The 14,615-nt window shown below is 38.4% G+C and overlaps 1 protein-coding gene across 6 annotated transcripts in view; it reads right to left on the minus strand.

Moving 5' to 3' along the window:
• Positions 1-14,615, minus strand: part of PCSK5 (proprotein convertase subtilisin/kexin type 5) — a 444,775-nt gene that overhangs the window by 362,524 nt on the left and 67,636 nt on the right. The gene's annotated exons all lie outside the window — the stretch shown is intronic.

Here is a 14,615-nt window from a genome sequence, read left to right on the forward strand (position 1 = left end):
GTGTAGTGGAAAAAGTACTATTTGGGGAATCAGAAAACCAAAGCCCTCGACCTGTTTCTGGCACAAATTTGGAGAAGTCACTCAATTTCCTGAGCCATAGGCTCCTTGCAGCTCTAAAATTCAAACCCATCCCATTTGAGAAAGTCTTAATATTTTGCTGCAACTTTTGCTTAAACAAAGCAATTGGGAACTTTGAGTTGAATACAGAACTGTAACCTAAATGGTAGGGATATGTATGGGGGTCTTTTTTTAAAGCAGGTAATCATTGTGGCAACAGAAAAATAAGCATGTTCCATTCTGAACGGCACATCTCAAATGCATACTTTATCGGCCTTGGCAGCACTCTACAATTTGTTCCTAAATTCTCCTTTGGTTGATGCCCCTGGCCATAGCTAATTTAGTCACGATACTCTAAAATGTTCTGTTCCATCATTTATCCCTACTCTCCACAAAGGAATCAAAACTTGGGAGAGAGGGAGACTTTGTAGTGCACTACTATGATTCCACAGCCACCCATTCAGGAAAGGTTTCAAAACCTCTCTTGCCTACTTGATTAAAGATTACTAGAAAAGGAGGGATACTAAGGTACTAATTAACAAGCTCAAAATACAGAGCTATAAATAAGATGCTAAGGCCAAAAGCCAAACTCATAAACGTCTATGATTCTCATGTTGGGAAATATATTCAACAAGAACATTGGTATGCAAGATGAATTTAAAGAGTGAATTCCTAGTTACATCACTAAGAAGGCAAACAAAATCACACAGCCTCCTAAAGAAATATAAAATCTATTTATGATTAGGATCACAGCTAAGCATCATAGGTGAGCCTTCTCTGATAAATAATTTAAGGAAAATTATCAGTACCGAAAAAAAGTCAATGCATGAAAAATGATATTCTGGAAAATGGAAAGTTTTTCTGCTCCTGTTTTAATCTAGACCAAGTGACTCTCTATCACCGAATCATCCTACACCACACAGACACACACACGCACGCAGGCATACTGGATAAAAGTATGACATTATTTCTCTAAACTGTCAGACAATAGTTGTCAGGGAGGCTAACAGGGATCTTGTTTTTTCCTTAGTTCAAGAGACTGATTTTTCGAAATCACATCAAAACTAAAGTGGCATTGAAAATGTGTGCAAATTTTTTTTTAATGAAGAAAGTAATTTTTAAGCAACCATGTTTCTAAAAATACAGAACAAAATCAATTTCTTTCTCAATCAAAGTGGAACAGCAAGCATGGGCATGCATGGACTATTTCTATTTCCAGGAAACATTTTAATCTCTTCATTTCAAACAATCTTTCCAAGGAATGAATTTCATTCATTTATTTATTCATTCAATAAGCATTAAGTGCCTATTCTATACCAGACAATGTGCTGGGAATATAAAGATGAGTTAAGAATAATCTTTGCCTTTGAAGGACTTATATTTTACCACGAAATATTTAGCAAGTATTCTACGATTCTCCACTTCATAAAAATGTCATTATCTCCATGAATGACATCCGACGCAGGCCCTATCACTATATTAATTAGACCATTTATGGAATTTCGACTCTGCACATGATTTTGCAGTCCTTCTATTACTATCTGTAAGTCTTATTCCAATAAGATTGAACGAGTTCATATCTGCACGCTTGGTAAATGAAAGCTGCAGATCTGTCTAGACAGAATTCTTTTCAATCTAATCCTATCTTGACAGTGGCCTTTCCTAACAGAGCTTCCATAAATTCCGAACTGCCAACATATATGTGTGCACAAACCAGAAAGTGTCAAATGTCCCCTAGTAGGGACTCAATAAAGAAAGTGCTAGAGCTCAGGACAGTCTATACTGAGGTGGGGGTGGATGACCATTTCTACAATGACAGTGTAAGTGCACTTCTCCTTATGCGCGTGCACACACACACACAATAGACAAATGGGATAAGTATGTGAGAAAACCAAGTGACAGCCATTTTCCTAGATGATCCGTAGGTACTAAAATAAAACAAAATATCTTACCAAACAGTGTTCTTCTGTAATTTTACCAAACAAAAATGCTTAGTTACAAGGCTTGGTGGCTAGAAGGTGACACAGCAACTTGGCATCCGGATTGGACTACAAGTCACTCTGTCTGATCACAGGGCTGCAATACTCAAGAAAAGTACCGCAGGGTTTTTTTTAGTGTCAGATACCATGTATTTTGCTTTGGTGCTTTATGAATATGAGTATATAGCCCTAGATGTTTTGGAAAGCGGGAAAGCACCTCTTGGATCGGAAGATTTCTATGACTGGAAAGACCATATTTATATTTTTAAACCATTATCCATATGTCTGTCCTTGAGCCCATTAAGAAAAAGAGGTAATGCATTATACAGACTTCACTTCTTGCCAAGAAGCTCAATGCAAAGAAAAAACACTTAGAAATTCATTTTCAGAAAACGATGGTCAACCCAGGAGAAAAGGAAAACTGTGTGCTTTCCTTCACTGGCTTAACCTATAAAGTTCTATTTCCCAGATATTACGGAACTACAGTTAATCCAGAGTATAAAAGGCACAGGACCTGTCAAATCATCAGTCTATCTTCCATTAATTTCAACATACGCATGCGACATGGTTTTAAGGACACTCCTTTCCCTCTACTCACAGAAATCCCCTCCCTAAATGGTCCACGTCAACACTGGACATTTGCCTCTTCAGAAGCTTTGTCTAAAGATATTCTCTTTCATCAGATTTCACCAGTCAAGCAAAGCACATTACCTGATAATTAGGGGAAGCCTACCCCCCATAGCTCATTATGTTGGAATTTACCAATTTTCTGATACTATATGCACAGTGAAGGCAATTTGTCAGCAAAAGGAGAAAAAAGGTATTATCATATGAGTATACATTATATAAGTTATTACATAAATATAAATGGGAAACAAATTGTGGCATCATAAGAAAGACAAATACTGCATGGTAGCATTTATACGTGGACTCTAAAAAAATGTCAAACTCTTAGAAACATTAGAAAAGTGGTTGCCAGGGGCTAGGCTGTGAGGGAAATAGGGAGATGTTGGTAAAAAGGTACAAACTTTCAGCTATAAGATGAATAAGGTCTGAGGACCTAATGTAAAACCTGGAGACTATGGTTGATAACGCTGTATTATATAACCGAAATTTGCTAAGAGAGTAGAACTTAAATGTTCTTACTGCCTCCTGGCAAAGGACAAACATGTGAGGTGATGGATATGTTAAAGGAAATCTTTCATAATGTATATATATCTCAAATCATCACAATGTACACTTTAAATATCTTACAAGTTTATATGTCAACTATGCAGCAATAAAGCTGAAACTTAAAAAAATTATGGTGTCATTTTAAAAATGTATCCCACGGTAAAAAGGAATCAGTCCTTTAGATATTAAAATATCTAAAGCTAATGATTAAAACAGATACTGGTAGCAAGTGTCTATAGATATATCAATGAAACAGAAATGGGAAGTCAAGAAATTAACCCGAAATATATAAGAATATAGTATACGAGAAGATGCTATGCTAAATTGGTAGAGAAAAACAGATTACATCATAAATGATGTTGGAATGACAACCAACTGGGGAAAGCAAGTAAAATTGAAACCATTCTCATATCTTACATTAGGATCAATTTCAAATGAATCATATTTAAATGTAAAAGTAAAAACCACACCAGTACCATAGGAAACATGGGAGATTTAAAAAAATAATCTTAGTGTGAAAGATGCTTGTCTAAGTACAATACAAATCAAAAAAGTGATTTAGAAAAATTGATAAATTCAACTACATAAAAAATAAATTTGGCATGGCAAAAAACACTTCAAAAGCAAGGTAAAAGATAGACTGAGGAAAGTTTTCAGCTCCTATCATGGACAAAAGTCTATTTTCCTAATATATAAAGAGTTCCTAGAATCAATAACAGAAAAATTCAATAGGAAAACAGGCAAAGGATAGGAGTACCATAATCTCTGAAAAGGTAAATCAAGTTTCTTAAACGTATAAAAATATGCCTAACCTCATGCATATAAAGACAAAAACAGATTAAAACTATACTGAGACACTACTTCTCGCCTTTGAGAGATAAACAATCTAAATATTGATAATACACTATTAGTGAGGGCAGGATAGAACAGTCATTCTCATATAGTGGTGATGGGAATGCCAATCTGTACAACTCTGTGGAAAGTAATGGGACGACATCTATAGAAATTCTAAAAGAAGTAACTCTACTTTTAGGGATTTATCCTACATATTTATTTACACATGTAAATATGCAAAGTTATTCACTGAAGCGCTGCTAGTAATTACTACAAGTTTTAAACAACCTGAATATATATTGGTAGAAATTAATTAAACAATGACATATCAATATAGTAGAGTACAATGCAACCATAAAAGCAAATGAGATAGACTTTAGGTACTGACAGAGAACAGTCTCCAATATATAGTTTAAAATGAAAAAAAAAGAAAAGGCAGGTACAAACAGTCTACAAAGGACACTACAATTTTTGTATCCTTCTGAAATGATAACACACAAAAAACCCCGATAACACTGGCTGCTTTCTGCGGGAAGAACCAGGTGACTGAGACGTGGGGCTAGGAGGGAAATCTTTTACCGCATGCCCTTTAATACCTTGTTACTTTTAGTTATGTGATTATGTTACCCATACAAACAATTTTAAACGTCTTTTTTTTTTTTAAGATTTTATTTTTTCCTTTTTCTCCCCAAAGCCCCCCAGTACATAGTTGTATATTCTTCGTTGTGGGTCCTTCTAGTTGTGGCATGTGGGACGCTGCCTCAGCGTGGTTTGATGAGCAGTGCCATGTCCGCGCTCAGGATTCGAACCACCGAAACACTGGGCCGCCTGCAGCTTGGAGCACGCGAACTTAACCACTCGGCCATGGGGCCAGCCCCTAAACTTCTTGTAATTTACTATGATCCATTGGTTGATTACTATCACATAATCCAATGATTTCAAATGTGGCCAAATGCCTAAACTATAACATTATTTTTAAGCAATAATGAGGGAAATTGTACATAAAAAGTATCTTAGATGGTTTTATCTTATGTTCTAACGTGGTAAATATTGACAAAAGATGGGTAAATAACAAAGAGAAGAGGTTGGAATTTGGGGAACTTGGCTTATAATCTTAGATTTGCCACCAGCCACCTGGGTGACCTTGCAAAATCTTCGTGGACCTCTTTTATCTGTAAAACGAGAGAAGAAAGACTAAATATGCTCTCTAGTCTCCTTCTTCTAGCTTTGAAATTTTATCCAAATTGTCTATTCACTGATTTGACTGGGAATAAAAGGTTTATGTTAAATGCAACAGAGAGGGGAGATTGCAACTCTAGTTGATAAATGAGCTTCAGTCACTGTGGGAAGATGCAAGATTAACATTTAGAAAGGAGAGTAGTAAATTATATTCCTCCTTTCCTGATTTGATGAAGCAGTTGCCAGGAAATAAAATATGTCGGATTCCATTTTTTTTTTTTTTTGGTATCCCTTTTTGATTAGCTTTGACAAATGGGGGGAAAAGAGCATGGAGAGATTTCTCTCCTCTGTTTTCTTCTCTGACTTCGAAAACAAAATAGTCAGAGCTGTCTTGATTAAAAGAACAAAAAAGTATTAGTTAAGTGCACAATGGCCATGTACTTTTCTGCTACAGAAAAGAAGGATCGATGAAGACAATTCAGTACTGACAAGCTGCTCCTAAGGCCTAAAATCGGAAGCCAACATAGCCCAAAATTTTCTACAACTGATCAAGAAATCAGAGTGAATCTGTGAGAGTGAAAGAATCTAGTAAAAGTGTGTGTTTAGATGAGGGTATTCCTTCTAGTCTTTAAATCTTGCTCTGTCTAGTAACTATGGTAATTAGTGAGTTACTAAACACTGACATTGTTATTTGATTTGAGTCACTCTTTTTAAAGAAAATAACCCATAATTGTTAAATTCTGCTTATTTTTGGTAGCCACGTGTGAACGAAATAAGCATTACTGTTTATTCAGTGGAGAATTTTTACTTGATTTGCTTGAGATAGGCACTGTGAATCCTATTTAATGACTACAGACATGGGAGGCTTATATTCGAGAATCATCTAGTCAGAATACAAGGAATCCTACAATCTTTGCAAGGTCATTGAGAAAGATGTTGTGAAATAAATACCGCATGAACATTCAGAATAGTGTAACAGAAGACAATATAGGCCAAAGTGAAAAACCTTAACTGCCATAAAATTTTATAATTAGTTAGCTTTCTCCGAGGAACCAAAATTTTAGAAATATGTCATCAATTTAATCTTGTTCTATTTTGTTGAATGGAAAACTCATAGCATTATTGTTCTGTTTTACTTACTTTCAGAGAATTAAAGTCATATTTCTTCCCATAAACTATTCTACCATTACTTGCACGCTTCTAAAAATTTAATTTCCTAATTTGTTGCCTGGTTTTTCTCTCCCCACTTCTGATAAGATGATGTGTGAAAGGAAAAAATAAATGGTTGCATCCAATTAAAGTAGTAAAATTTATTCTCCACCCTCAAGGCCCTTTCTTTCATTTGTCTATTTACTTCAAAAATATTATCTAGAGTACCTACTATGTGGCAGGCACTGTTCTGGATGCTACGGAATGGCAGTGAACAAAAATAACCAATTTCCTGCTTTCAGGCAATTTCCATTCTACTGGGAGTAGGACCATAAGCATGTAAATAAATAAAAAATTATATAATAGACTTTCATAATGTTAAATGGTGCAAAAAGTAAATAATGTCAGGTGGTCAAGAGTGATTATGGAGGAGGGGGCTATTTTAGGTAAGGTGGTCAAGAAAGGCCTCTTTGAAAGATGTGATATTTTAATAGAATCCTGAATAATAAGGAACCAGCCACATGAATATCTCAGAGGAAACCTTTCAGGCAACAGGAGTAGCTAATGCAAAAGCCCTAGAATGACTGTGTGTCTGTATTTCTGTCTACAGCTCATGCATGGGCTACAGACACGGATGGCAATCCTTCAAGGCCTAGGGGTGGGTATATCAGTAGTGCATTTCGCCCTCCAGTGGATAGATGAAGAGAGACTCACACAAGTCATGGAAGCTGATTCCTGGCCATCTGGTCAACTAATTCTGGGCTCCTAAGTACCAGGAATATGATCTAGAAGGGGACACAGGTTCACAGTGTGCATGTCCCCAAGGCCCCACCAACTCCTCAGCTGATGAGGACAAAGTCAGCTGAAAGAAGGCTCAACAAGGCTCTCTAAAGCATGAGAGCCTGAGCAAGGTACCCTCTCGCCCAGATCTAGGGATGGTACCCTTGTGATGCTAGCCGCTACAAACTAGTCCAGTAAGGGGCTTTGATGCAAATTCAGTCCTTTCAATTATATAGTAAAAATCACAGGTTTCAGGGCCAGCCCTGTGGCTGAGTGGTTAAGTTTGTGCAATCTGCATTGGCAACCCAGGGTTTTGCTGGTTTGGATCCTGGGCGTGGACATGGACTGCTCATCAGGCCATGTTGAGGCGGCGTCCCATATAGCATAACCAGAGGCACTCACAACTAGAATATGCAACTATGTATGGGGGCGGGGCGGGGGGCTTTGGGAAGAAGAAGAAAATAAAAAGATTGGCAACAGATGTTAGCGCAGGTGCCAATCTTTAAAAAAAAAGTAATCACAGGTTTAATGTCATCTAAACAGCAGAGAAATTATAAAATGATTTCTAGTATAGAAAGGGTCCCAAGCATGAAGCATTCAAGCATAAGGAAAGTGTAAGTGTACTGGCATAAAATGCTATGTAGCATAGCAGCGGGTGTAGATCATTGTACTAGGAATCAGAAGACATAGTTATTTAATCCTGTGATCTCAGACATCAATTACCACCTCTGCAACTCTATGAAAAAACGACATGATATCTGTTGTTGGACAAATCTTGCAATACAATTTAACACTAAATTAAGTTATATAAAAAAAAGCAAGGTAGTTATTTCTGGAGCTATACATAAAAACATCTAGTGTGTGTGCTCTTTATACATGCAGAGGGGTAGAGCTGGGCCAGGCTATGCCACAGATGGCAGTGCAGAATAACGAAAATGGGACAGTACGCTACCCGAGTTCTTGGTAGCATACCACCAATCACTAGCCTGGTCACTTTGGGCAAATCACATAAGTTTTGGCATTCTATATTCTCATCTGTATAAATGACATTATTTTTGTGAGGCTCAAAATCTAATGTGCTATCCAAATGCAGGTTCCTGCAGGACTTAGGGACTCTTATTCTAATTGCAAGTTTCCTCCCACTTCCGTGGAAGAAAGAAAGTAGGTTTTAGTATTCCTAGTACCAACGGCAATAGCCCTCAATAGGCCGTCAATAAATAGGTGTAGATGGATAGACAATATTTTTACATTGCATTAATACATTTTTTTGGTAGGCATGTCTCAGTTTTCCAGTTACTAAAACACAGCAGGAAATTTTAAACAGGAGAGGGCACAAAAAAGGCTGTATGCTTAAACCTGTGAAGTATAATAGGATATTTTGCATTTCAACAACAGAAAGATGGTGGCACAAGGATGACTACATTACTAGCAATGAAGAGCACATAAAGGTATTAATAAAGGATGTGTTCTTTCTATATATAATTCTGAATTTTTATTGTATGATGGGACCCTTCTTGATTTGACCCTCCACTTGAGACCTACTGCAGTACCAATTTTTATCTTTTGAGATGGAACCATTTCCTCTACCAGTCTACATTTCAGAAGCAACAGAAGACAGTGTCTACAATTAAAATGGATAAACACAGAAGAGTGAAGTCGTTGTTGACACAGGTCAAGAACCTGGAATGTTACTGCAGATCCCAGCAGACATTTTATAAACTGCAAAGGCCTGGGGTTAAATCAAGTCAGCGAAGCCCACAGTGCTAAGCGTGCATCCTCCCAGACTGATAAAGAGCCCTCCAACATCTCACTGGCCAATGGCTAGTCCATAATCAAAGCACATGGCAGAAGTACAACTTAAAAGCAGTTATAAAGGGAGAAATATAAAGAGCAAGGAAATGACTAGAAACCAACTCAAAGTTAAGTGGGAGAAGGTGCAAAACTGATAAGAATAAAAAACGTTAGGGCATATTTCTTTAAAGAAAACATTTTTAAACATTTAAATTTAAGACTTTGCCCATCCTGGCCACTAGTAATACGCATAAGCAATAGTTTTTTCCCTGACTTTCAATGACATATATTTTTTTTGCTCTACCTTTATCTTTCTAGGAATGATAATCTCCAAAGATTTCAAGTTTATTTTCCCGTTGATGTTTACTCCCTAAACTTTCTTAAAATCCCTTGAAGGGAAGACACTTATATTTGCCTCATGTAATATATTTGTCTTTTGAGTCAAGTTTAATCTGTCCTCTGGGGGAAAAAGTCCCTATTCCTAGCCATGCCAAAATGCTTTCCGGTGGGTAAAACAATTCAATTTTTGTAAAAAAACAAAACAAAAAGTGGGTGTGAGTGTAGGTGTGGTTGTGTGCGCACACACACACGCACCCAGCACGTGGAGTGGGGTATTAAAAGAAAAAGCCTGTGATATGAACTGATTAGATACCTGTTGAATGGCAAGATTATATCCAGAGAACCTCACATTTTATAACTTGGATTTCTGGTTCTACTGTTTTAAACTTTAGGACAATTAATTTAAGCAAGAGGAAATTTGAAGACAATTTTGACTGCCAAGTATTAAAAGGAAATGGAATTCTAAAGTACCTAAAACGAATTCTACCATCTGAATGCCACGTGGGGTGAAATTCACACTTTTGATTAAATGCAATCTTAATGTTGGGATTAAATTAGGACAGCACATAATTCCCTCCAGCCTCACTTCAGGATCAAGATTATCATTGCATTAAAAACACAGTGGCATGACTTCATTCTCTGTATTTGTATTTGAATCATCATCCTCTAAGCAACTTGAAAGCCAAGGCAATGTAATTAATAAAATCTATTCAACATCTATCTTCCATAAACATAAGTTCTACCTCATTCTGCCCTTAGTATAGTTGAAGTTTTAGAAATCTGCAAGAATGACAATTTTACCTTAAAGTGTTAATTGCTTAATGGATTTTGGTTCTCTTTGACCAATCCTTTAACTCTGTGTATAAATCATTCAAGATATTCCCCAGATCTATATCTGCAAAAATTGGATGCCCTCAAGCTGTATATCCAGTGAATACAAAGACGAGCACTGTTTTGTACAGAGTGGAGAAATTGTTCAATTCAGCCGACATTAATATAAAAAGAGGCAAGTGCTGGCAAAAGAAACGGCAGTCATTCTTATCATTTCTCCAAGGAGAGGAGGTGAGGTGATCTGCTAAGTATCAAAAGCACGTCAGCATCTTGCTTCTTAATATAACATACCACTTAATTCCATGGCTCACAAGCAATGATCATGAAAGTTATATTCAACGCTCTTCCCCAGTGACTAATTCAGCTCCACTGCACATATTGGCCTATTTTCCTATTTAAATATAAATGGCAATGGCTTTTGTTTCTAAATTTCCATGGACCCTACTCCTATGATTTTGATCACAGTGGAAAAATGTGGGTGGGCGGAGGGCAAGGACATAAATTCAGAATTGGGTGCCTGAAGTTGTGATTTTATTTATTTATCCATTTATTCTTCTTCCAATGTGAGGCATTTTCAGTACTCTGGTAGCCTCAGTTTTTTAATCTTCCCAGCATCTTTAAATCTCTTCATTGTCAAGATTTCAAATCTTAGAAATTAAGAAACTACCAATTGTTAACGTTGGCAAGCTCTAGTGCTATGAATCAAATAGGGTTGGGCAAAAATCAATGTCATTTCTCCCTCCTGTTGCAATAAGATAAATGTACAACTTCAGGAGCGATTGCATGAAGTCTGCACAAGAGTTCTAAGCTCTCTTGAGGCTAACCTACATTTTTAAGCCTAAAATGAGCTCCATAAGTAATCCATAAGTAAATACACAGTATGAAGTCACCAATGGGGAGAAGTCTGGATGAAGACCACCATGTTGGGTCCCCCAACCAGCAGAGAGAAAGTAAAAAGGCTGGCCTTCCCAGAAGGTCTCTGACTCAGGTTTCCATTACATTCCCTTTTGTCCTGAACTCTAACCTTATACTTGGCAGGGTGGGCAGGGGTGTTTTGCAACCAAAATACTGGAATTGTGGCAGCTCTTAAACACCATCATCACCCTCTGAAATATTTAGCAAACAGCTACTTTGGTCAGGGTGGGGGAGAAGCATGCCTTTCAGCCTCTGGGAAAAACACTGTCCAAAAATCCCTGGGCCAACGGGAAAGGGACTGGCATTTTCTCGCTTAAATCCAGTTGCCTGAAGCAAACCAAATGTTTTCTCAATTTCAGTGCTATTCCCTCACCTCAGAAACCACTGACGAGGCTTCCAGCAAGGTGGTACTTGACAAAACTTGCAGGTCAGAGCACATAAAAATCTGGAGCAGGGCCTGATGAATGAGTGCGCTGGCTGGAGCTTCCGCCTGCCCTCCACGAAGGCGAGGCAGCACCCGGCTCCCAGCTTCCTGGCGGTCTTCATGTCACAGCAGAGGAGTGCCAAGTCACTCCACTGGGCCTCCCTCTCCCTGAACTCGTAATTCATACCCCCCACAGTCACTTACAGGAGCCCTGGGGTCAAGGCTCGGGGAAGGAGAGAGAAACATTTTCATCACTGTCATCAAATCTGACACATTTTCAGTGTGAAGACCCAGAAGTTGCCAATCTCTCCCATCAAGCTTCCTTCTTTCACGCTGTGTGTCTTGGATGGCTTACCCCGGAGTCTGCTGTGTCAATGTTCATGGAAACGTGATGCATTTACTGCACCCAGGGGCTGTCAGCATTTTCTCTGTGCGCCCCACCCCTCTCGCCAAATGAGTTCCACTCTGGCACGCTGGGGCTCTCAGAACTGGAGTGAGAGCTGTTGGCCTTGACCACGGTTCTCAGCCAACTCTACTGAGTCTTGGCTACTTGAGAAACAGCCATCAACATCATAGCACCTGCCGAGTATACTCCTTAGAGACTTCATTCAGTATAACTCCTAGCAGCTCTGAACGCAGATGAGGGAAGGGAGAGAATAAAAACTAAAACTAAATGGCAAGAGAGAGTTTGAGGATTATGCCTAGAGTTCATGAAGGTCCAGGAGGGTGAGGGCATCATCTGTTTCTCTAGCCCCCACAGCAGCCACGCTATGCCTTGCTCAGAGCAGGCACCCAGCAAGGATTTCCAGAATGACTGACTTTATTAACCACTCTTTCAGTAAAGGAATAATTGGCAGTCCAGTTGTTTTTCAGCCTCAAACATGTACGGGAAAGCAGAAAAGCAGGCTGTAGTATGGGAGTTCTCAGTGTGTGGAAAGAGGAGGGAAATAATCTTAGGTGATTTTCAGATAGAAGCCTGTGGATTTCAGCTCAGGATAAATCAATGACATCATTGTTGCTGAGCCAAGGAATAAATCACATATTTATTGGTGGTGGTGGTTGTTTTTTCCAGTACTTTGATTTCCAATGGGTAAAAAAGATCACTGGTTGGAATAATTTTTAAGGTGTAACTATTTGATATTTGTTTCATGTTCTGTGCAAAAGAAAATCTACTTCTTGTTTCTTTAATACCACCAAACGGTCCCATGAAAGCATCATCATTTCACCAGTGGGCAAACTGAGGCACAGCAAGGTTAAGTGACTTTATCAAGTCACATGATAGCAAAGGACCTGAAACAAGAATCCTAATCAAGTAAATCCATGCCCACGCTTCTTTCCATAAAGCAGAATGGCTCCCTTCTGAAATATCTTCTCAATTGATGGAGTGGATTGGGGGAACACATCTTTTTTCTTTGCCCTTGGGTCAACCTAACATTTTTATGCTTAAAGATGAGTCAAGGCTGATCACTTTACTATACTAGGAGCTTTACCAGGTCAAAGGTGAGGGAAGGAGGGAAGAAAATAGGATAGAAAATGTCATAACACTGGAGCCTTTATCCATGCAAGGAGTTTTGTGCAGGTCCTCAATTACTCAGCTTTGGGACAATTTTAAAATGGGTTACAAGACCCATTTAGTCTGTAAATGGCAGAATTGTCTGATGAGTGAAAAATGGGAATCTGAATCAGGAAAAGACTTCCTAGCACAGCCTTGGCAGAAATCCTTTTTCCCTCAAGGGCACCTTCTGACTTGTAATTTAAGAGCACATAAAATTCAAGGCCTGAAAATTTCCCAAATTAAAAAAAACAAAAAAACTAACTCTTTGTAACCAAAACCCTTAGTTATCCAGCTGCTCTGAATTAGACTGAATTGACAAGATGAGACAAAAGAAGACATGATGGTTACTAATTAAAAGTTGGATTTCTGGAGTCCAGGGAACCTGCGTTGGAGAATTCTTCCTTGTCCACTGAAAAGCAGGTTAATTTCAAACGAGCCATTTAACCTCTCAACATAAAATGGGGGAGGATAATTGAATCTGAAGACTAAATGAGCTGATTTCATGTCAAACACTTAGCACAACTCCTGGCACAAGAATACCCCCCATGCAACCACGGAGATGCGTTGGTATGCCAAACTATGACCACCAAGGAGTTTACTTCTGTCATTAGCCCAAGAGTTGCAAGCTTGAGTTTAGTCCCAATTGACCAGAGTGTGACGCTGAAGGCAGAAGTTTTATAAAGGCACACTAGACTAGAAACAAGGAGATCTGTACTATTCAGTCCTGTGACCTCTTTGATTTCAATTTCTCTCACTATAAGCTTAAGGGGTTAGGCCAGATCAGGGATTCGACCCCAGCAGTTCAGAAAGTTGCCTCCAAGGCCAAGGGAGGGAGGTGAAGCAGTAAGGCCAATCAATGTTCTGGTACCTTCCTCCGCACTGGCCAAAGCAGGCCATCTCTTGAATAAAGTGTTCTGCTTCAAACCAGAAAAGACAATCTCAAAGGTTCTGAGATTCCATGTGGTTGGTAAAAGTCTACTGAGACTCTGACATTTTTAGACCTACTTTTTGTCTAGTATTAGGAACATCTGTCTTAATCTCTGAGAACTGGCATCTAGATCATTTAAAAAAATTATAGCTGTTTTAAGATTTTTCATTGCCTGTTTTGTGCAAATAATAAACTTCACAATCGTTTTGCCTTACCGAGTAATCAGTGGTAGCCTTAGGTTGAAGACTGGAACCAAGGAAAGTTATGTTGATGCCAGAACTCCGCTGAGGGCATCCACGATGTTTCCCCATTAAAGTGGATTTCCAGAACTTCCACTGAACAATTCCAATGAACACAAATGTCTTGGAGTTTACCAAAGCCACGTTTAGAAAAACAAGTAGGTAATGTACATAATGACATCTATGATAACTAAATAAGATCACAACAAAGAAGGTCACAAAAGATCCCACAAACCATGGTCCCTACCATTGACAAGAGAACTGATAAATCTTTCTCTGTGAGATGGATCAGATCTGACCACTTTTCAGCATTTGCACACCCATAACCCTAACTCAGATCCTCATTTGCTCCTATCTTGCTCACTGAAGTCCCTAATAATCCATTGGTTGCGTTTCTATAAAGTTTGGCCCTCATTTCTTTCATCTTTCAAGCTCTTACCAG

Source organism: Equus asinus, chromosome 23 (genome assembly GCF_041296235.1).
Source record: "Equus asinus isolate D_3611 breed Donkey chromosome 23, EquAss-T2T_v2, whole genome shotgun sequence".
NCBI lineage: Eukaryota > Metazoa > Chordata > Mammalia > Perissodactyla > Equidae > Equus > Equus asinus.